This window comes from Myiozetetes cayanensis, unplaced genomic scaffold (assembly GCF_022539395.1).
Source record: "Myiozetetes cayanensis isolate MyiCay16 unplaced genomic scaffold, myiCay2020 scf17, whole genome shotgun sequence".
In the NCBI taxonomy this organism is placed as follows: Eukaryota; Metazoa; Chordata; class Aves; order Passeriformes; family Tyrannidae; genus Myiozetetes; species Myiozetetes cayanensis.
In genome coordinates, this window is record NW_026087378.1 from 450122 (window position 1) to 461635 (window position 11514).

Genomic DNA, 11514 nt, shown 5'->3' on the forward strand with positions numbered 1-11514 from the left:
GCTTTCCTGTCCCACCTGGATCAATGGGATGACTCGAGCCCTGGAACCTGTGCAGGGAGTGAGGGTCCATGAGCTGAAGTCAAAACCAGCAGCCAGGATCTCTGCTGCATGCTGAAGGATTGTCCCCTGCAGCAAAGGGTCCTGGGGTGGTGATTTGCACTGAAGTCCCTCCAAGGTGCCTCCTGTAGTTCAGTTAGTGGAGACAGGGGCAAAATTTTCCATTTTGGTGACAGGCAGGAGGCTTTCCAGGTGTTGGGGTCACAGTCACAGAATTCCATGGACTGGCACAACCAGGCTGATGTGGCCCCAGGATCCCCAACCCTGGCCTGAGTGCCCCTCATTACCTCACACAGCATGCCAGGCCCTCCAGCTCATCAGAAGAGTTTTTAGAGCCCATGGATTGTTCTTCCAGGGGTTTTAATGCAGATTTGTGTCTGCTGGGAGCTCTGGAGTCGCCTCCCAATGGCATCCTGACAACAAAGCACCTTCCCAAAGAAAGCAAACCCTGGCTCCTCTGTTGTGGGACCTGAGTTTGTGATGTCCTGGAGCCCCTAACACAGCCAGAGCTTGGGTTAAGCCATTTGGTTGGTTTATGAGTCTCACCTGGCTGGCAATGCTGTGAGAGAGCTTGGGGAGGGCTGCAGGGCTGGGTCAGTTGGTTTTAATTGCTCTCTGCCCTGATGGGTGGGACAGTGGAAGTGTCTGAGCATGGATGAGGCTGAGCAACCTCTGCAAGAGGCACTGGAGCCACTGCACAGCTCCACTCGGTGCCCAGCCTTGCAGAATCCTCGTGCTGTTTCGGGTTCCCCTCACAGACACCCTCTGTGTCCGCTGCTCCCGTCCTGGGGCTCCACACCTGGCTGGGCTCTGGCATTTGGACTTCCCAAGAAGGAATTTGGATCTGCATCCTGTAGCCCAGGACCCCTCCTGGGGCAGGTGAGGGGACAGGCCTGCTGTGCAGCAATGCACTGGCACCCTCTAATGACACAGCCATGAATATTCGTGGGGCCCTGGGTGGCTCCCGCAGCCCTTCCTGCCGTGCCGGTGCTGCACTCACTGCTCACAGGTATTTTGGAGGCTTGGGTGAGCAGGGCCACAAGCTGGGCTCCCCCTTCTCCTCCCTGCTCTGCTCCAAATCCTCACCTCAGCTCCCCTTCGGTGCTGCCGTTTCCCAGGGTGCAAAGAGGGGCTGTGTGAGGAAGCAGGGAGGGTTTGTGTCTGTGCACTGCCAGGTGAGCCCCTCAGCCAGGGCTCTGCTCCCACCCTCAGCTGGGACTGCCCCTGCACCACTGCAACAGGAGGGCTGGGGAGCCTGTGCCTGGCCCTGTAACCCCAGCTTTGGCCACACTTCCCAGCCTGGCTCAGGAAGCCCCTTTGCTCCCACTCGTCCCACTCAGAGACACTGGCACAGTTTGCCAGTTTGGTTCTCACAGGTTCCAACCTCTCCTTTCCAGCACACTCTGTGACAAAGCCAGGGAATGTGTTGCTGAAGTGAGATCATAGAATCATGGAATGGTTTGGGTTGGAAGGAACTTTAAAGCTCATCTCATTCCAACCCCCTGCCACGGCCAGGGACACCTTCCACTAGCCCAGATTGCTCCAAGCCCCATCCAACCTGGCCTTGGACACTGCCAGGGATCCAGGGGCAGCCACAGCTTCTCTGGGCAGCCTGTGCCAGGGCCTCACCACTCCCACAGGGAAGAATTTTTTCCTAATACCTCATCTAAACCTCTCCTCTTTTAGTTTAAAACCACTCCCCCTTGTCCTATCACTACGTGCCTGTGTAAAAGTTACTCTCCCTCTTTTTTGTAAGCCCCTTTAAGTACAGGAAGGTGACAATGAGTCCTCAACTGGCTCAACTTTATTCCAGACAATGCTGAACCTGATGAGAACCTGAGCTGCACGAGGGTCCTTCTTGGTAACATCACACCGTGGCAACAGTGTGAGTGGCCAGTGTGGGCTCTGGGGATGCACAAGCAGCTCCCTGTGTCCCTCACAGCAGCTCAGGGGAGGCTGGACCCCTCTCCAGCTGCCCATCCCCACCAAGCCCCTGTTCCCTGGCTCTGGAAGCCCAGTGGAACTCAGTTCATTGCAGCAGAGGTTGGCCTTGCTCAGCCAGGTTGGTCCAGCCGTGCTCAGCCAGGTGCCAGGAGCCGGTGGCAGAGCCTGTCAGCTCTCCAGGCACGGGGTGGACAAACATGGTCAGCTCTTCCCTGGATGCTGTGTTGGTTGACAAAAGGCTTTGATGCCCTGGAATTGAGTTTGGACACGTGGAGTGGCAGGGCATGTCCCAGTGCTGTCCTGCCAGTTTGTGGCCAAAATCAGCATCTTTCTACCTCAGCTGGGAGAGAGGGAGAGGAGCTGGGGAATGGTCCTGGCAAAAGCAGGGTTGTGTATCCTTATACAAACAGCCCAACAGGACCCTGAACAGTGAATCAGCAGCATGAGCAGGGACAGGGCTGAGTGCTCCAAGGAATGCCTTTGCCTCCTGTGACAGACACAGGCGTGAAAGGGACTGAGCTCCAGTCCTCGTCCCAGGGCATCCCTCCAACTGCCCACCCTCCCAGGAGATGTCCCCAGACACCTCCCCCTGCAGAGTGGAGGGTTGTGGGGAGGTTGGGAAGTCTTTGGGGACCTGTACAAATGGGATGATAGGGGTAGGATGGGGAGGGAACAAGGATGAGTACGGGTATGGATATAGGAATGGCTATGGGGTGGGGATAGGGATAGGGATGGGGATATGAATGGGGTGGGGTGGGGATAGAGGTGGGGTTTATATGAGGTGGGGAAGGGGATGAGCTAAAGACAGGGAATGGGATAAAGACGGGGAGTAAAGGGGAAGGGATTGGGATAGAAGTGGGGAGGGGAAGGAATAGGGCAGAGATAGAGCCTATACAACTTGATAGGGCTGAGGAATGGGGCTGAGATAGAGCTGGAGAGAGGAAGAGGATGGGAAAGGGGAGAGTAGGAGTCAGCTCTTGTTCAGAGAGCACATATTCAGGCAGCAGCTCAGCCACACTGGGCACAGCAGCCTTGGAGAGCACTGAATGCCTTTCTCTTCTGCTGCTGTCCCGAGGGGCTGTGCTGCTCCACCAGCCAACTGGACCAGCAGGTTTTTATTTTACATTTATTTTCCTAATGGCTTGGGTGGCCTGAAAACTTGAGCAGTGAATTGTGACTGCTCAAGATTGGGTAAAGATCCCACACAATGGCTGTGCACTGCAGTGTGGCACCAGGGATGAGTCACTGAAATTGCAATTAGGAAAGAAAGTAACAGTGGGTTTACCAGCCCCTTTCCAGGAGCATCGTGTTTCTCCAGAATTGCAACAGCTCCTTAGGCTGGTTTGTGAGACAGTGCTCCACGTCAGAAACACATGGGAATGGAAGAAGTGGTAGCTGATGTAAAAACAGCTCCACAAGGAAAGGAGGAAGTTCAAGCAGCATTGATTTTTGCAGTGACAGTGTGGGTGCTTTGGCAGGGACATGTGGGGCGAGCAGAGGAAACTGCAGGAAAATTTGGGAATGTGGGACGGTGGAGCTGGGCCCTGACATGGAACACAAGTGATGCAGGCAGCCTGGGCAGAAAGGGCACACAGGGGAGGAGGCCCTGGCAGTGACAGGGGTCCCATGAGTGTCCCCTCCTCAGCTATCCCACCCTCAGCACCTTGCTGAGGAAACCCCAGCCGAGCGCAGCAACCAAGGAAGATGCATCACCCTTGGATTGCTGGAGTCCTGGAAAGCAAAAGTCAGTCTTTTGGTTGTCTTCCATTAGCTTTATTTTGTCTTTCCAGAAGGGCACATACTGTTTTGCAGGAGTGTAAAGCACTGAGCAAAGGAGCTCCGTGGGGAATGGGCACATATATAATCTTTACGGCCTCACAATAACATCAGCAATCAGCGAGTCTGGTGGGAGGCTGATTGCAGCTCTCCAGTCCACACGGTGCCAACAGAGATTTCTGACTTCTGCCCCCTCTTTCTCAAGCTGCTCCAGCAGCAGGAGGAAAGGCCAGCAGCTCCCAAGGGGCTCGGCGGGACTCGGACACGGGGACTCCGTGTGCATCCGTCAGGCTTGGCTTCACTCCCAGGTCAGCCACTGCACAAGGAGCTCTGCAAAACCAGAGCCCTGGGGATTCAAACCCTCATCTCCACCCCAGTGCAGAGACACAGCTGTGCCACCCGTCCCGGGACCAGGGCAGAGGAAAGCTGCTCCTCACCCTCCCCAGCCGGCAGCAGGTGTCAGCCAGCTCTCACCTGGGGGCTCTGAACAACCCTCTTCTGCTTGGATTTATGTGTTTTTAATTATTCTAATTAAACACAGAGATGTTCCAAGGTGGAGACCACACAGATGCTGCTGCTGGTGCTGTTGGGAAGCACAACCCTGCTTGTTGTGACCACTCTCCTGCACTGTCACTGTCCCCACAGCGACAGGACACAACACTAGGAGGGAGCCAACAGCACAAGTGCCATTTTCCTGTGCCCTAATGCTCCTGGGGCAGCCATCAGGCTTCACTACTGCCAGTCCAAGCTGGTATTAGTCCTTTCTGTCCCAGGACTCCCAGGTGTGCTAGACCTGAGCCCTTGTTGCAGCCTGGTTTGCATCTCCATCGTTAAGACCATGTGAAGAAGCAGGTGCTGGTTGGTCCCCTCTGCCACCAGAGACACTGTGCTGGTGGTGGCATCACAGCAGCTTTAACCCCGGTGGGGAAAGTCCCTCAGTACCAGTTAATATGCAGCATGGCTATTCCCAAACAGCTTAACTCATCCCTTAGGAAGGTCACACCACCAGAGAGGCCAGTGACCGGAGTGCTCTGGCTCCTGGGGATGGTGACAGCCTCCTGTCCCTTAATGCCAGCTGCTGCCTGGTGGGGCTGTCCCCAGTCACTGTGGGGTGACAGCCATGTCCCACATGGACAGCCAGCAGTGGTCTGCACCCCTGCAGTGCTGGGGACAGCGGCTCTGGGCAGGGATGGGAGCAGCCTCACCAGTCTGAGGACACAGCCTGGCTCGGGGCCCTGGGAACCCGGGAGCTTCCCCAGGCGTGGCTGCTGGAGCCTTGGGAATGTCCTCTGAAGGAGGTTGCTGAGCTTTGGTGCTTGCCAGGAACTGCAGGGTTGAAGAGCAATTACACACCTGACACCCTTTACAAGGGGATTGCACCCTGTCAAACAGGGTTTGTGTCCTTGTCCCCAGTGAAGGGCCTGTCCCAGAGCGGCAGAACTGCTGGGAAAGCTGTGAAATGGGCTGTCTGTGCAGTGCTGCACCCCAGTGTGCTGATTCTGGCTGATCAGACTAATCCCAGTTTGCCTCATGACATCCTGAGATCCCAAGGATGTGCTCCACGAGGGCTCTTCATAGCTTTGACTGCAGGGCAACCCCGACCTGTGCTCTTAGGGGCACCCCTTGTTTGTGAGCAGCTCAGTGGTGCCCACTTTGGGCCATCCTCTTCTGCAGAGCCAGAGCCAAGCTGAGCAGTGGCAGACACAGCAGCAGGACACAGTGGGGGAGAAGCAGGGTGGAGATGCTCGTTCTGTTCTGCTTGATTGACACAAGGGAAGACTCAGTCGTGGTCAGCACGGGGTGAGATGTCTGAAAACAGCTGCTGTTCAGCTCCAGGAGGAGAAAACATGGAGGGTCCACAGCTGGTTAGACAGGTTTGGGCTAAAAACACCCTGTCTGGCTGCTGAGTCCTGATGGAGACTGGAGCCTCAGGTGCCTCATCCTGAAGGTCAGGACAAAATGAGGCAGGGACTTCAGGATCCTGAAGGGAAGGAAGGGGATGAAAAGCAAGAGCACAACTCTGGACTTTGGGAGGGCAGACTTTGGCCTCTTCACTGGTCTGCTTGGAAGAGTCCCATGGGATAAAGCCTGGAGAGGAGACGGGCACAGGAGAGCTGGTGGATGTTCAAGGATCGTCTCCTCCAACCTCAAGAGTGCTCTGTCCTGACAAGCAGGAAATCAGGCACAAACTCCAGGAGGTCTGTGTGGGTGAACAAGGAAACTCAAACACAGAAAGGAAACACATAGAAAGTGAAAACAAGGATGGGTAGACCTGGAGGAATACAGGGACACTGGCCAAGCATGGAAATGAGGTTAGGCAAGGTAAAGACAACTGAGATTGACTCTGGTATGGGATGTGAAAAGTGGCAGAAAGGGCATCTGTAGGTATGTAGGTGACAGAATGAAGGCTGGGGAAAATACAATCCCATGGCTGAAGGAAAGGGGGCTCTGGTTATACAGGACATGGTTGCAGGGGCTGAATTACTGAATGTATTCATCACCTTCACCTTTCCTGGCATGACTGACCTTTAGGAGTGCCAGGTCCCAGAGACCAAAGGGAAAATCTGGAGCAAGGCAGACATACCTTTGGTGGAAGAGGATCAGTCAGGTCAGGGAATAAACTGGACATACATAAGTCCATGAGCCCTGATGGGATGCACCCATGGGTGCTGAGAGAGCTGGAGAGTGCCACTGCAAGGCCACTCTTGATAATCTTTGATCCATTATGGCAAGTGGGAGAAGTACCCAAAGTCTTAAAGAAGGGCAAGAAGAAAGATCCAGGGAACTATAGGCTGGTCAGCCTCACTTCCATCCCTGGGACTGTCCAGCCTGGAGAAGGGAAGGCTCAGGGGGACCTTATCCATGTGTGTAAATGCCTGAAGGGTGGGTGGACAGAGGAAGGATCCAGGCTCTTTCCAGTGGTGCCCAGTGACATGACAAGAGACCATGGGCACAAATGGTAACATGGGAGGGTCCCTCTGAACACAAGGACAAACTTCTTCCCTGTGAAGGAGACTGAGAACTGGCACAGGTTGCCCATGGAATCTGTGGAATCTCCGTTCTCGGAGGTTTTCAAGGTCGCCTGGACAAAATCATGAGCAATGGGCCCTGGTTGAGTGGGGTCAGCCCAGGTGACCTACAGAGGTCCCTGTTAACCCAACCAGCAGGTGTGTCATTCCATGACTTGGCACTGAAATTCCAGGGCGAGCTCTGGGGCAGGCAGGACAAGGTGGGCTGGAGCAGGAGCTGCCAGGTGTGGACAAGAGAACCTACAGAGGTCCCCAACTGTCCCTGGAGGTGGGACAGTCACAGAGCTGCTCAGTTTGATGGATTTGATGCTGGACCAGGACACACACGTGCATTTCTTCTGTCCCACTCCGAGCACTCACCATATGGGCACAGGTGTGTCCTGTCTCCTCACACTTGGACAGGAACACCTGGACTGAGCCCACCCAGTGAAGAGCAAGGTAAGCACAGGACAGTTTGCAGGATAAGTTGATTTATTGTATGGGCCAGGAGAAATGATAAGCACTTAAATATCTGCTTTAGCCTATATTTAAACAGCTACACAGCTCCTTTGAATTTTCAGAGCTGCTGTGAGCTGAGCTGCTCCTGTGGGACACAGACTGTTTGTCGAGCTGCCTGAAAGACAAATTAAAGAGGTCAGCTTTGGGCACTTTATTTCACAGTCCTGTGCTGGTGCTTCACACACATCTCATGTGAGCACCTCATCTGAGTGCCAGGAGCAGTGCACACAGAAATGAAGCATTGTCAGCCTTGCCCCTAATTTATGAGGCTTTCAGGCAGCCAAGTTCTCCCTGCAGAATGAAAGCTCCTGGCAAAGCAGAGCCAGAGGGGAAGGGTCACTCCTCCTTTTGCTGTCAAACCAAGCCCCAGTTAAGTGTGACCCACAGGTGACAGCTCTGCCCCTTCCTGAGTGGCCCCTGGCATGGGGGGAGAATGTTTCCTGTAGGGATTGGTGTGAGAGAACAGGGATGCACACGAGGGCTTGGATCATGCAGTTCAAACGTGGGCATCCCCACGTGAATGCAGAAGCTGGTGGGTTGCTGTACGTGGCTCCCTGGGGCAGCAGGGACCCCCTGGGATGCTGCATCCCACCAGCACACCTCCAACATCTGTCCAGGGTCCGTGAGATCCCAGACCGGGGGCATATTCCCCCTTAGGCTCACTTCTACTTTGCAATTCCTGTTTCTGTCCCTCTTACAGAGGAGAAGAGAAAGACCCAGTGTAGACATGTCCCTTGACAGGGAAGCTGGGTGGTTAAATATGCCTAAATATTTAATCTCGTGGTTAAATACGCCCATTTCATGCTTTGGGAAGTGGTCAGGCTGGATTTTGATCCAGCTGTGGCCATGGCACATGTTTTCTGTCGTATCCCACTCGTCCCCACCAGTGGTCGAAGCTGCTGTGCTTGAGTCTCTGATGCTTTTTTTTTTCTAAAGAAAACATAACTGCACTGTAAGGTATTTTATAGCAATTAAATAGAGCAGTGAGTTGCAGAAGGAGTTTCAGGAGAAGCAGTGTTACAAAACCTGCTTTCCTGTGGCGTCTCTGAGGGCTCGTACCGTGGCTGAACTGTCACTGCAGCCTTTCCACGCTGGGGGAGCAGCTTGAGGGGCCGTTCTGCTGCCTGGCCCCCACTTTTCACGCAGCACGGGGGGAACTGCATCTCCCTGATACCTCACACCCCCCGATTTTTACTAAAATTGGCTGAACTGCAAACGTCGGCGGGGAAGGACGGGGGCTGAGAGAGATCCCACTCGGAGCATCCTCAGCCGAGGCGGCTCCGCTGCTGGATGGGGCCGGGCAGGACGGATGAGCTGACACGTGGGCAGCAAACTAGGCCAAGTGCTCAGCTCCAGGGCTGTCCTGGCCTGCAGCACGGATGGAATCAGGGACGCGCTGAGGATTCTGCTGCCGAACCTGGCAGTGAAGCGGGATGGGAAGCTCCTGGGAGCGCAGGGAGGAGGAGCGGGGCTGGCGGAGCGGGGACTGTCCTGCCACCGGCACAGATGCCCCAGTGAAGATCCCAGGAGGATGCTGGGCAGAAGGGAGAGGGGGGGAAATCCCAACAACAGCACAGGGAATTACCACCAGAGGGCACTTCAATATTGCTCTTGCTGAACAAATGGTTCCTAGCGAGGCCAGCTCTGGATTGCCTGACAATGCACATCCAAGCCTGAGTCATTGCTGGCACCGAGAGCAAAGGAAAGCACTCAAAAGGCGTTTGAGAAGTCATGCATGAAGGGGAGTTTGTGAGCAGGACACAGAGGATTGAACTTTCCAGACTTCTGAGGGTCTCCACCCTGCCTAGTCCAGCGAGGTGAGCAGAGCATCACCAGACCCTGGCCTGGCCTGTGTGGCACAGGGAAAAGGACACTGCTCCCACTCCCTCCTGCTCACTGTGGGTATGTCCTGTCTGCTCCTCATCGTGAACGCTGACAGGAGTTACAGCCCTGGCAGGGATCCTGGCTCAGCACCTCCTGTGGTGCTCCCCCCGTGCATCCCTGCCCTGCTTTATAATCCAGAGCTGGGCAGGGAGAGAAATATTGTGTCTCCTGGGAGAAATTGCAGGGAATGGGTAAGGAAGGAACTGTGCAGGACCTGGGTGCCAAATGGAGCCTGCCGATGGAGGCTGCCATGGACTGCAGGTGTGAGGGCAGCCACGGACTGCAGATGGAGAATCAGGTTACAAGGATGGAAGGGAAAAACTTCCATCCTGGTGTTGAGAGCAAGCTCTGGGTGGGTTGTTGGAGGTGATGGCTTGTCCAGGGTCACGGTGCAGCTGCAGGTCTTGGTGCCACCCTTGGAGATCTGCTCTGAGCACAGAGAGCTTCATGAGCATCCCTGGGGCCTAAGCAGGGAAAGCTGGAAGTGCTGCAGATGTAGTGGATGGAGAACTGAAGGAGGGTGGTCTCTAGAGAGGCAAAGCTGACTGCAGACAACAGAAAGCTTGTGCTTTGTTGGCAATGCTATTGACTCCTGGAAATATCTAAAGAAAATGGGTTTAACCCCACTGGGAGAAGAGGGACCCCAAGGCCTCACAGGAGCAGCCATGCGCCCCAAGAATCTCACCTGGGTTGGCCCAGGGTGCTGGGAGGACAGGATCAAGGCTTGCTTTGCGATGTGACATCTTCCAGCATGTTCTGGGATCATCTCCACAGTGATTCTCCTGCCTTCGGGGCAGCCGGTGGCCCATCCCGGGCTTTGCAGCAGGATTTCCCAAGGTGTGTGACATAAACCTTGGGAATTGCTTCCAGGGGACATGGCAGAGCAGCTTGTGAGGAGCCACGTGCCTGCTGCAGCACCTGGGCACTTCTGTCTGCGTGGGATATGGAAAGAGGGAGGCAACGGGGTCCCCATCCATGGGGTTCTCCCACCACGACCTGCCAAGCACATTCCCTCCTCACTCCAGCCAGAGCTATCTGCTGTGCCAGGACTGGGTTCCTTCATGCTCTTAGGTTTGGCTGATTACTTGCAATTACCACTAATTAGTGTCTCTTTTGACAGTGCCTTGTCTCTGCTTCCTCGTGCCTTGCCCCTGCTGAGTGCTGGGCCCATCTCATCCTGAGGCACCTCCACTGGTCTTGGCAGCAAAGCCAGAGGGTGATTTTGGGAGTCCAACCTGTTCTCTGAGCAGACCTGCCGGTAGGGGTTTCAGTCTGAGGGGTTATATGGTCTCTGACCACTGCTATGGGACTATGGGAGCCCTGCTGGCCCTTTCCCAGCCCCCGGAGCCATCCCAAGACGTGCCAGGGGCTGAAGCCACAGGGGTGGGTTGGTGGGCACAGGGTGGCTGTCACCGCCTGCCCCTGCTCCTGGCTCTGTGGGAGACCCCCATGCAGGTCCTCAGGACATTAAACATGCTGGGAATCGATGCAAATAATATTCCATACAATCATAGAATCACAGAATATCCTGAGTTGGAAAGGATCCACAAGGATCATCGAGTCCAACTCCTGGCCCTAAACAGGACAAACCCAAAATCCCACCCTGTCCCTGAGAGTGTTGTCCAAACCCTCTCTGAGCTCTGGCAGCCTTGGGTGTGACCACTGGACTCCCTGGGGAGCCTGTTCAGTGCCCAACCACCCTCTGGGGGAAGAGCCTTTCCCTAATATCCAACCTAAACCTCCCCTGACAAAACTTTCACTTTCCCTTGGGCCCTGTCACCGGTCCCCAGAGAGCAGAGATCAAATACATAGAGCATTGGCTCTGCTCAGATTTTTGGAGAAGGGAAATATAAGAAGCCCTTGAGTGATGCCCCAGATGGAACTGAACAGAGAAATCAGATTCACAGAGGAATGTGAATCCTACATTTTCCCAAAAGCTCCTGTATCAGACTGCCAGGAGCAAGAGGGACTGAACCCAGGATTTTTGTGAATGCCAATGCAACCACTAGAGAATTGTCTGCTAAACCCACAGTATTTTATAGCTGATTAATCTAAAAGGCTGTACAGGAAAGTATTATCACCTCCATATCCCCAGGCTTGAAGCCTGATTGCATCAAACATAAATCTTGTGAATGGATTTGTACTTTTCACTGGGATTTATTTAAATAAATGAGACCTTTATTTCATCTCACAACCATTCAATGTGCCAGGGTGAGGTGGGAGATCTGGACAGAAATAAAATGCATCACATTTGGGCCGGGGGCCATTTTGGTGGGGGAGTGAGGGCTGAAGCCCTCGCACCTCGTGTGGTCTTCAAGCCCCGGTG